We start from the raw sequence: 12,603 nt of genomic DNA on the forward strand, positions 1-12,603 counted from the left end.
TTTTACAGAAGGGAAAACTAGGATTTAGAGAGGTGAAGTGCTTTACCTAAGATCTCCCAGTTGGCATGCTGTGGAGTGTAGCTTTCAACCTAGCTCTGTCTGGCTCCCTTTAGCTTGCGTGCCACTTCCTATAAAGACAGAGAAGGGAGGGCTGGGTTTGTTTTGCCCCTCTTTCTGGCAAGAATATTTCTATTTGAGATAAATAAATGTATATTTGGTTTGTCAGTCAAGTTTTGGTGGGCTTAGTGTCATCCAAGGTCCCTGAGAAATTTTACATTATTCCCAGACAAAATTCAGGTCCTGATCTGCGATGCTGCACATTAGATCATGGTCAGAACTAACCCAACCACGGCATGGCCCATCTGAGCTGCCACCATCTGTCTTGGACTTCTATTAGGCTTCAACAGATGAAGAGTACAAGACCTCCTCCGATCCCTTGCTATGTCATAAACTAGCTCTAGGCCATAACCTGACCCTATTGACTTACATCTAACTGAGCCTTTTTTAGGTCTCAGTTTTAAATCTCTCAATAAAGGATTAAAATATATAATATTGCAGATTCTTTCTGGTTCAAGCAGTCTGTTCCAAGAGTCATATACAGCATATATATATATATATATATATATATATATATATATTTTTTTCACTCTGGGTGAGTTTGCTGTGTGGGAGGGCTGAGAAGGTGAGAGAGGAGGGGAAGAGAGTCTTTAGGGACTGAGAATCCACTCTTTCCTTTTCTCTTGCTTGTCTTCTTGTCACATGGCTGAGATCATAAGCCCAGAGAAGAAGATTGGGAGGATGCTGAAAACTGTGTATGATAAGAGTGAAAGTCTGTGGGGGACAAACAAGAGCTGTTGGAACCATTTGGAAGAGATGGATGCTAATGATTTCTCCAAGCCCAGCTTGGGGCTTTGTTTGGTGCTAATAGCATGCTGGGATCCAAGGTGAGATGTCCAGAATGAAGCAATGATCTCAGGACAGGACTGACAAGGCTTCATGCCAACTGGTCACACTGCTCTACTGCTTATGAAGTTCTGGTGACTATTATTTCTGTCTCTGACCTCATTTCCTGTCAATTCTCCCAAACATTTTCCACACAGCCTGGCTACACAGGTTTCTTTACTGTCTTGGAGTCATCAAATATGTTGCCAACTCAGGACCTTAAAAACACACCATTCTCTCTGTTGGAAGTATTCTTCCCTAAATATCAACATGGCTCATTCTTTCACATTATGTAAGTGGCTGTTCAAACACTGCCTTCTCAGATAGCATTTGACTACCTGCCTCTTCCCTTACTCTATTTTTGTTCTTCATAGTACTCACACCTGATGTGACAAGGTACAATGGCTCATCTATGGTCTTGCTCTTTCCCACTAGAATGTATGTCCAGTGAGAGAAGGAATTTTGTCTGTTTTGTTCACTGCTGAGTCCCCTTAGTCAGGAAGAGTACTTGCACATAGTACATGCTCAATACTCGAGGGTTGAACTCCTCAAGGATAAGAACCCGACTCAGCGATGTGGCACACGGCTTTGCTGCAATCTGTGTTTCAGTACCATTCCCTACCTCTTCTTCACATGAGTAGCTCCTGCTCCAGCCATACCCAGCTACAGGTTTTCCCTGAGCACATCTTACTCTGGATGCTCCTGTGCCTTTGCAGAGCTGCTTCCTCTTCCTGAACACCCTCCTTCCTTCTCTGCTCAGTGAACTCCTACCAGTTCTATATGTTCCAGCTCAAATACCTTCTTATCTGGGTTTGCCTCTCTTGGCTTCTGAAGGTAAAGCCAATCCTTTCCTCTTCTGCAGCCCCTGGGCCTCTGCTGCATCAGGAACACTTCCAACTGGGCTAGGATTATTTGTGTGTCTGTCCTTTGGTCTAAAGGAGCATAGATACCTCTGATAAGTTAGGCATACCTCCACCTATTGCAGTCCTTCCATCCCAAATCAGACCCACACTTAAGTTGGGTCTTAAGTTGTCTTCCCTGATGGATTTGCTGAATTTGCAGATAATATTGATGGAAAAGAACCATTGGTTATATATTTAAAAAAAAGTTGTTGCTCTTGTTCTCAGTCTATAGGGTACCCATTTCAATTTATTGCAATTCTGGTTTGGCTTGTGGCTCCAGAAAAATAGCATTGGCATTGGCTAGGCTGAGATATCCACCTTGCTGATGTCACAAGCTGCCATCCAAAAATAATAGAGGGAGGCTACAGGGGACTTCCCTACTGAGATGATGTCCTACTGGACATGTCCCTACACACCATGGTTGTGACTGATGAAGAGCTCACCCCCAGTGACTGTCCACCCAGACGGGAGGAGTTGGGAGTGGTGGCTCAAGTCTCATCTGAAAGCAGAGCAGTGTCTGGAGCTGCCTTCTCATGCACCACTATGCCCTGTCTCTCTGAGTCATGGATATGCAACAGGGCTTCTGCTGACATGTGCTTCTCATGCATCAGATGGTGGAGAAATGGAGAGAGAACAGGGTTTGGAGTCAGAAAGGCAGTGGAGTCCCAGTTCTGCCCTGAAATGCCTATGTGACCATGGTCAAATGACTTAACTTGCCTGGACCTCACTGCTACACTCAAAAGATAGAGGTAATGACACCTACCACACAAATATGGGGAACAAATGAAATAATATGTGTGTGAAGATATAATACATTATAAATATTTGTGCAAATATTCATTATTATTAATACTACTCACAACAACTTTATATCTTACATCTTTTTTTTTTAAATCAGGGATTAAACACAGGGGTGCTTAACCACTGAGCAACATCCCCAATCCTTTTTTTTTTTTAAATTTTGAAACAACATCTTACTAAATTGCTTAGGGCCTTGCTAAGTTGCTGAGGCTGGCTTTGAACTCACGATCCTCTGTGATCCTGAGCCACTGGGATGATAGGTGTGTGCCACTGCACCCAACTTTTATTTCTTATATCCTTAAATAGTGGTAAGCAGGGAACTGATACTAAATATTGGAGCTGATGTATGTTATATTGTTTTTGGAGCATTACCCCTGGCTTTTGAAATCTTGCTCAGGCCTTCCTTAAGTCAACCCACTGCCCTTTCTTCCTTCATTTAGAGTTGGACTCTGTGGGATGGATGTCACACCTTGCCCCCAGCACCATGCCTCCATTCACTCCTCAGTGCAGCCTGGGGCCATTCCCCCAGGACCCATCCAGTTGGGACACTGGGCATCTTGCTGTGCATTGGAAGCTTTTAAAGCCCCAGTTTCTGTCCCTCCCCTCTTACAACCAACATTACAATTCCTCACTCTCTCTTGAAGCCTGCTTTTTCAGGTTTTGTTGCATGGAGCTCTGGGCTCTTTCTTTCTGGCTCTGGCTTATCTCCTGCCTCCCTCAGCCCTTTTTATTTTTTGAAATAGGGCTCACTAAGTTGCTGAGACTGGCCTTGAACTTATGATCCTTCTATCTCAGCCTCCTGAGTGACTGGGATTACAGTGTGCTGCCATGCCCGGCAGAGACTCCCTTACTTTTTGACCATCATCCCCCAACCTCCTCCCAGGGTTCCCTGCTCAGACAACAGTTTCATTTAGTGTGTTCATTGATGAGGCTTGGGACCAGTGGCAGCAAGAAGGAGTGGGCAGTAATGGTGACAAGGAGGAAGTGAACTTTCAGTCTTTGGGTCACTGTGGTTGTGATTGCTAATGTGGAGTACATCTGCATGTTGTATGTGGGCATGGTTTTGCCAACAGAATCTCTGAATTTTTTCTCAGTCTTAACTGGAGATCTTTCCTCGATCAGTGTCCTTTATCAAACTGTCACCATTTGTTCAGTAAATCATAGGCACCTGCTAATGCAAAGCTACTGTGCTAGGTGCTTTCACTGTGTTATTTTACTCCTCCTGATTGCAGTTTGTCTATGTAATAGAAACAACCACACGGCTTACCTACTAGTAACAATTATTTTTTAAGAGGTTATTAGTTATTTGGTCCCCTAAGCCCTTGACAGGTCTAAATAGTCTTTGATGGGGAGGCAAGAGCCCCTCAGCTAGTCTGTGCTCCCCTTCTGCTTGAGGATTCTGCCCTGTCTTCCTGCAGCTTCTCCTTCCCTGGAAGTAATTTTGAAGAAGCACAGAGCCAGCTATCAATATGGGGACTTTTTTCATCCTGGTACATTAGAGTGTGAACACATCAGATTGCCTGCCCTTTGAATAAGGCTTATATTTGGTGGCTTTGAACCTGATGCCCACAACTAAGACCCTGTGATCTGTTCTTTGGTGACTGATGGGCCAAATATCTCTTTGTACTATTTGATGGCTCCCCTCAAGAGCTCACAGTTTATAAGGATCAAAAAGAATGGAAATTTCCTCCAAAGAGTAGCGTTAACACCCTTCCCCAAGAACCTACCAGGAGAGATGGAGAAATCTCACTCTCCATTTGTAAAACATGGACAGAGGTAACAAGACAAAATTTCAAACAGGTCATTTACATAGGTGTTTTATACATAGATACATATACATAAGACGATTTACATTTTTAATCAAATTTTCTGATCTATAGGAAGAGATTTCAAATATGTTTAATATAGAATCCAGTGAGTATATTATTCTTTTACAGAAGAGAAATATGAGCTTATAATGAATAGATGGAATATATGGAGCTTTAACCCAACTGTGTATTTTTTTGCACTAAATTAGGAGTATTACACATGCACATGTTCATCTGCTATCATGTTTATATATGTTGGCATGTGAAACATAAGGCACATCCACAAATTTTCAACTCGTTAGAACATCATGGGGGACAATGTGCTCGTCAGGTTTGCCCCTGCCTGACTTCAGTGATCCAGGTCCTTTGTGTCCAAATACCGATCTCAATATGTGGAGGGACCTTAGAGTGGTAACAGTTAGCTGATAGAATTATTAGCACAAACACCAACATATGCAGAGCTTTACCTGAGTTCTACAGAGGTCTCTCACATTTCCAGTTCCACCTCTCTCAAGAAGTGGAACAAATGCATAGTCAGGGAAATGGTTTCACTGGAGTCCAGTCTATTTTTCTTCTTTCAGGACTTCTTGATACTCTTCTACATTTTCCATGCTGTGCATGTTTTATGTGCCAAATGATATATCTTTGGATAGTACAGCTTTGCTCTGCCAATTACTAGCTGTATGATTTTGGATGTTACTACACTTCTCTGAGCCACAGTTTCCTTATCTCTAAAATGGGAATCATAATAATGTCAGGATTACCTCATAACTCATAGGACGGTGGTGAGGATGAAGGCTTCCCTTCCTGATACACATAAATTGTGTTTATCAACAGAAAGGTGCTAGTCACAAAGCATGGGGTGCAGATAAATGCTCAATAAATGCTACTACCCACTTATATCATGCTTGGTAGTGCTGACGACTAAGTCCTTAATAGTGCTTTCTGAGGAATGGTTTACGATCATCCATAGCATTGACAAGGGTTGACAAGGGGGCTGGCTTTCCCCAGTGTGCCCTGAATACTGCTGGAGCCTGACCATGGCTCTAGGAAGGTAGCTCTTTAATCAGAGTGATTGGCATCATGATAGCATTCACTGCTGTTGTGGAAGGAATGTTAAAGCTTTATGGACAGAGAAGAAACTTCCTGGTTAAGATTCAAACAGAAAATGCCTACTGCACCATCTAGAGCCATGAATACCAGCACAGATCTCAAGAAACATACTAAATACCTGCTTCCTCCTTACTTGAGACAACTTAGGGGGCATTTCTATGCCTCTTGTATAGGGTCAGTTTGGGGTGGTGGAATTTAGGTTGAGCATGAACTCTGAAACTGTGGACGGGTGATTTTGCATCTCGGGTTGGCCACTTAGTTGCTATGTGATCAGGATTAGTTAGCCTATCTGGGTCTCAGTTTTCTCATCTGTAAAATGAGGATGATAATAATATCTACAGGGTTATTGTGAGAATTAAGTGAGATTACATATGTGAAGCAATTAAAACCATGCCTGACACAAACACTATAGGATATTAAGATTAAACATCCATAATAAGTTCTCCGAGGGGTGGTGTTTTATGCTTTTAGAATTCAGTGAGCACTCCCTGTTAGAGCATTGAGAAGGAATAGTGAATATGTGCAAGTGATGTATTCATTGCCTTGAGTTTGTAATTCCTTTTCTGCCTCCCTTGCAGGAAGGCACAGCCATGGGATTAAATTCTGGCCTGGAGGATGCAGGCTGATGTGATGTATGCTCCCTCCAGGCCAGACCCATAGCAGTTCCTTACATGTGATTCTTCACCCTCCTCTTTTTTTCCCCTTGTCTGCCATCTAGGAGAACCACAGAAGTTCTCAGCTCTATCCTTGGTCCTACCTTTCAAACAGAATCACTCTAGTTCATAAGCCTTTCTAAGGTGTGTGGGTGGACTCATGACATTCACATTGGTTCCTCCTCTGCAGGCATTTAGAGTTAAGCTCTTGGAATGAGGATACAGCTCAGTTGATAGAATGCTTGTCTTTCATGCACAAGGCCCAAGGTTTGAATCCCCTGCACCAAAAGAAAAAAAAAAAAGGAGTTTAGTTCTTTCCCTGCTGATTGCCGCCCACATTTCCATTTGCTTTCCATCTTCCCTAAATGTATTTATATCATTATAATCTGTGATCTCATCTCCTCTTCTTTTATCTTTAAAAATTATTTTCTGCATTTTCAGAGGGAGTTTCCAGGAAGCAGCTGAGACAAAAATGTACAGTTCTTCATGTTTAAACAGCAGTCCTCTTGGATCATTTTCAGAACCAGTGCTGGAGATGCAACACTTCAGAAATAGCAACTTTTCTTTTATTAGTTACTCTTGGATTTTTAAAACAATAAAGTGGCAGGTTATTTTATTTTGATAAAACTATTGCTCAGAAAATATTACATTGTGAATGTGACATTATGATTTAATCTTCTTTTTAAAAGAAAGGTTTTCTAAGGAAATGGTTTGGAGCCTACCACATTTATCAGATATTTTTCATTATTGCAATTCTGTATCCAAATTGCATGGCCCATGTTGGCAGAAGAGCAGAGATTATAAAACCAAGACCCACAGCTGCAAGATACAAAATTAGTTTTTCCATCAGTTCCACAGGTTAAACTCCAGTTTGCCTTTTCCCAAACTGGTAGGGAATTTAGAAAAGGAGACAACATTTTCAAACAGGAAAGTAAATCTTATTTCTTTCCCATGATTAGTAATAATTTCCAACACAACCAAGGTTTCTAGAAGAAATTCAACCCAATTCCATTGCTATTTCTTTATTGAATCCTTCAAGTCCAAGTGTCTGAAAGCAGATGTGATGATGAGAGTGACCTGAAAGTTGCTCATCTGCACTGATTCCAGTGAGAATGACCTTTCTCACTGCTCTGATACGATTTCACTTCATCCTGGGTTACTAACCAACCACTTCCTCTAGAAGCAAACCAGACTGCAAGTGATTTATTTGAGTTCTTGAGAAATGTTAATTTCAGCAAAACTTCTAATTTGAGAAGGATTTACAGATTGCAGTTCCTTTAGTCCTGTTCTTCCTGTGACACTATCTGGTACATTATCTTTAGGATTATCAACAGTAGCAGCAGCAAGAATCTTAGAGAATTATTCAGAAGGTATTCCACAGCGATTTTTCTGTTCATTTCTGTTTCTTTCTTTCTTTTATTTTTTTTTATTAAAGCTAATTGGTAAGGCCTTATCTTTACTCATGAACACTACATTAAGACTGTTGATTGTTTCACCTAAAGGAATATGATGATCAGTAAGGATTGCAATCATCATGGAATTGACGCCTCCGGAAAATAGGATTGCAACATTTGTTTTCCAAGTTTTCGAAACTTCACTTGGTGCCAGGTTTTTGTTTCCAGGTAAATACAAGACACATCTCATGACTGCAAGACATCAATGAACTACTGAACTACCTTTTTCATGTAACCATCTCTAAGGAAGACCTGGGGGCTGGGGTTGTGGCTCAGTGGTAGAGCACTCGCCTAGCATGTGCGCACCCTGGGTTTGATCCTCAGCACCACACAAAAAGAAACAAAGGTATTGTGTCCAACTACAACTAAAAAATAAATATTAAAAAAAGAAAGACCTAGAATGTCTCTTTTGAAGGTGGTATGCTGGAAAAGCTTCTGCAGGGTTTCCGATGGAGCTTGTGGCAACATCATATCTAAAGGAACAATAAGTTTCTCCAGATAGAGTTTGACTTCATTGTACTCCTTCTAACACAAATGTTGGTAAGTTGCTAACATTTGAGTCAGACTATTAACACATTATTCAGTAGCATTCTCCTTAGAAACACATTTCCAAAGATGCAGTTATCTTTTTCAAAGATCCAATTATCTCACTCTTCAGTATATATCTGAAGGACTTAAAAGCAGGATACTACAGTGACATAGCCACAGCAATATTTATAGCAGCTCAATTCACAGTAGCTAAGCTATGGAGCCAATCTAGGTACCCTTCAATAGATGAATGGATAAAGAAATGTGATATATATACACAATGGAATTATTACTTAGCCAGTAAGAAGAAGATATTATGACATTTGCTGGTAAGTGGATGGACACTGAGACTCTCATGCTAAGTGAAATAAGCCAATCCCTCCAAAAACAAAGGTTGAATGTTTTCTCTGATATTTGAAAGCTAACACACAATTAGGGGTGGGGGAGAATAGAAGTCCATTAGAGTAGACAAAGGAGAATAAAGGGAAGGGAGTGGAGAGGAAAAGGACAGACAGTGGAATGAATCTTACATAACTTTCCTATGTTCATGTACACCACAGTGAATCTCACCATCATGTGCATCCACAAGAAGCTAATAAACAAAATCAACTATGGGAAACTAGCAGAAAGATAATAGAGGAAAGGGAGCAGAAGGAGGGGGAAGAGAACAGGAAGGAGTGGTATTTGGGTCTGAATTAGAATAAGATTATATTTCATGCTTGTATAATTCTGTCCAAGTGGATTCTATTATTATGCATAACTAAAAGAACTGATAAAAAAGAATGTATGGTAAAAAGAAGAAAGACACTAGAATCAGTAAAATGTGTGCAAATTTGTCATTTAGATGGGCAAACTAACCCACGTACCCTCTCTGACCTCAATTTTATCATCTGTAAAATGGGAGTAATCATGGTTATCTTGATGATTACTGTGACAATAAATGATACAAGGAAAGAAGGTAAAGCAATTATTATGGTGCCTGATGCACAGTCTTTACTCAATAAGCAGTAGTTTCTGTTAAGTAATTATTTTTGCTAATCCCAGTGACTCAGAAGGCTAAGGCAGGAAGATCACAAGTTCAGTGCCAGCCTCAGCAACTTGGTGAGGCTCTGAGAAACTTAGTGAGAACTTGACTCAAAATAAAAAATAAAGAAGGCTAGGAATGTGGCTCAGTGTTTGAGTGCCCCTGGGTTCAATCCTTGGTACCAAATAAATAAACAAATAACAACAACTACAATAATTTACTTTTGCTTCTTTTTAAAGATCAGTAAAGACAAATTTAGAGTGAATTTGACATTTTTAAGTCTAGTACTCCTGAGTAAAAGAAGATACCATGACTGAGAGGCCACATCCCATTCAAGTCCTTGATTTCTGGGTGATTGAGACCATAAGAGGGAGCCTAGGTCTTAGAGAACAAAGAACTCTGGAAAGGTGACGAGAATGTCTGACAAGCTCAGCAGAGCAAATATTTTACTAATTTTACTAATACGGAAATATTATGCCCAAGAGGCCACCACATTTCTATTTCCAGAGGGCTCATGGACAAATCCATTACCTCATAAGGGTTCTTATGAAGCAATTAGTCAAGTTTACTATCATTTGCTTTCGCTGTTATATAAGTATTTATGATGATTTGGTAGTATTAATTATAACTAATAAAATATTTACTATTAATGACTTATTAGTAATCATATCTATCAACCATCTGTTTTTAGGAGAGCAGAGAGACATGTGTAACAAGGCTATGTAGAGTTGATAAGAGGGGACCCTGAGCCATCCTGTTAGATCTGTGGGAGGGTGGTGGCTGGCTCCAGCACTCAGCAGGAACTCTGCATGGATGGGATCTGCTTCATTTGCTTAGTCAGTCTGGTCTTGAGTGAGGAGTTTGGATCTTTACACTTATATGAATGAGTAGAGCAGATTAGTAGAGGGAGGGCACAGAAAATCTGGGGAAGTCTAAAGCTTTCAGGATGGGTGCAGCACACAGAAAACACTGCACTGTGCTCTCACATGTGCCTCCTATTGTTCTTCCAGAAAAAAAGGAACTAGGGGCCCATTTCTTTTGATGTGTGGAGAAGGTAGGTTGTAGTGATGACATGCATTAATCCCTGTGATTTCTTTTGATCTGGCCCAGACTTCTAGTTGGAGGCCAGTCAGGGAGTGTTCCTCCTTGGTTCTCAAGCTGAGTCATAGCACTGGCCGTCTGTCTCCTGCTTTCTCCATGGGCTCCAAGAGGGCTGAGACATAACACTCTCCCTGCCTGGGAAATCCAAGGCCTCATGGATTTTTGCTGTCTGGGGTCAACTTGTTGCTCTACTCCTTCACAGTCAGGTTGGCTGCAATTCCATCTGGATCCGTTCAAGATGTAACTTTATGGTGCTAGAAGCAGTTCATGTGCAAAAATGTAAATATTTTTAGCAAAAAAATTGTAAAAAAATACTGAAAAATATTGAAAGATGGGCAGGAGATTTGGGGAGCAATAGACACACTCTGGGTGCCATTGTTAAAGGTAAGGAATGCAAGAGGAAGAAAGGGAAGTTGGAAAAAGACCCATTCAAGCCCTTGCTCACCGTGCTTTCTCCTAAAATCTCATTTTACTCTCTTCTCTGTGTCTACCTTCCACCGCACATACTGACAAATGACAGTAATTATATTGTTCCTTGTATTCTCCCTGGCATTGAGTATAGAACTGAAAATTGACAGGGGGCTTTATAAAAACTGTCTGATCTATTAATGAATGTGTAAGAATCCGCCCACGTTGACTATGCTTTTTTTCCCTCATGCCCACTATCCTTACCCATTGACTTTCTCCCTTCTCCCATGGCTCTTCCCCTGGCCCTGGATCACTCAGCTAAGACGGGGGAAAAGATGATGCCATTAATTAAGTCCACTCAGAAAGAATCCTCTTTATGACTTACAAAACAAACCAGGTTAAATCTCCTAGAATTTGCTCTTCCTCTCCTGGTCTCAAGTGCTCTGGGAGCAGCAGCTTACTGTGCCTACGTGGCCAAGTTCAAAAACCACACCGTGCACAACCAGTCCTGAAAATGGTTCAGAGATGGCATCAAGAGACCCTGATCACAAAGTAATGAATCTTTTAATAGGGTAGACTGCAAGTTCCTGAGAAATATGCATTTTTCTAAGAGGCACAACAAGAAGGGCCTAAAACAGATGCAGGCAAACAACAAGGCCACGAGTGCACATGCTGAGGCTATCAAGGCCTTCGTACAGCCTCAGGAGGTAAAGCCCAACGTGCCAAAGGGTGCCAGCTGCCGGCTGGATCTCCTTGCCTTCCTTGCTCACCCCAAGCTTGGGAAGTGTGATCATGCCCACATGGCTAAGGGTGGCAGGCTCTGCCATCCAAAGGCCAAAGCCCAAGCCCAATCTCAAGGCAAGACGCAGGCTGCAACTCCAGCTCCAGTATTGGCTCCAGCTCTGGCTCCTGCTCCTGCTCCCAAAGGTGCCCAGGACCTTGTAAAGGCTTCACAGCAAAAGCCTCTGTCTACAAATGTGAGGACAGAGGGACAGGTGTGGCCCCCGGGCTCCTATCTGAACGGCACTGGTGTCCTCCTGTGCTGTTTGAACAAATAAATTTGAGGCAAGAAAAAAAAATCTCCCAGACTCCCTTACAAGGGTCCTGAGGCCCCGTAGTTATCCCCTTAATTTTGAGTGATAGAACCAACCTAGCAGGCTGGTTATGAGAGCCCTTTTCCCTCAGTCTTCCCATATGCATAATGGGGTTAATGGTACCTGTCTCCTGCCTTCCCCATAGGAACACGGTGAAATAATGTTGTAACGTGCTTTGCAGTCTTCAGATGAAAGCTACCATATAAATACCAACTGTTATTAGAGGCCCTTGACCTACAGAAGACCATGGAAACTTCATGCTTGTGGTGTTCACAGCAAGATGGATAAAAAAAACCAACTCAGGTTGTGCCCAAGGACTCCTTGTGGCTGGGGCCTAGCAGCAGCTCATGAAAATTAGGATCTGTACATGAAATAAGAGCCTAAAGGAAATTTGGCAGTGGGCCCAGAGGAATCTTCAGAATCTTTAAAAACAAATTTATAAAATAACTTACCCTGCTAATAAGTCAATGGTACAGAGCTTTCTCAGTGAGGGACTGTGGTTTCTGACGTCATCCTATCCTCATTCCTATCCTTTTCCCCAGGGAAGCTGCTTTTCATATTTTTTATTGTTTCTTTTGATGTTAATTCTCATGTCTCTAAATAAAATGTTTATGCTTTTGGTTTTTGATGGATCCATTTTAGATATTAGCTATTTGATTTCTGCATTGATCGATTTATTTACTACTCTACCTCCTTATTCTCTCTACTTTTCAATTTAATTACATTTCTCTTTCATTTATTAGCTTCCTTTGAAGTGTTGCACCATAAACTTACC

At 41.4% G+C, this 12,603-nt stretch overlaps 2 pseudogenes; one reads left to right on the forward strand and one right to left on the reverse strand.

The window, feature by feature from the left end:
- Window positions 1-6,882: 6,882 nt before the first annotated feature.
- LOC113187989 (asparagine synthetase domain-containing protein 1 pseudogene) lies at window positions 6,883-7,863 on the reverse strand (annotated as a pseudogene).
- Window positions 7,864-9,534: 1,671 nt separating this feature from the next.
- On the forward strand, window positions 9,535-11,984 carry LOC113187990 (large ribosomal subunit protein eL29-like; annotated as a pseudogene).
- The last annotated feature ends 619 nt before the right edge of the window (window positions 11,985-12,603 follow it).

Source organism: Urocitellus parryii, chromosome 4, assembly GCF_045843805.1.
Source record: "Urocitellus parryii isolate mUroPar1 chromosome 4, mUroPar1.hap1, whole genome shotgun sequence".
NCBI lineage: Eukaryota > Metazoa > Chordata > Mammalia > Rodentia > Sciuridae > Urocitellus > Urocitellus parryii.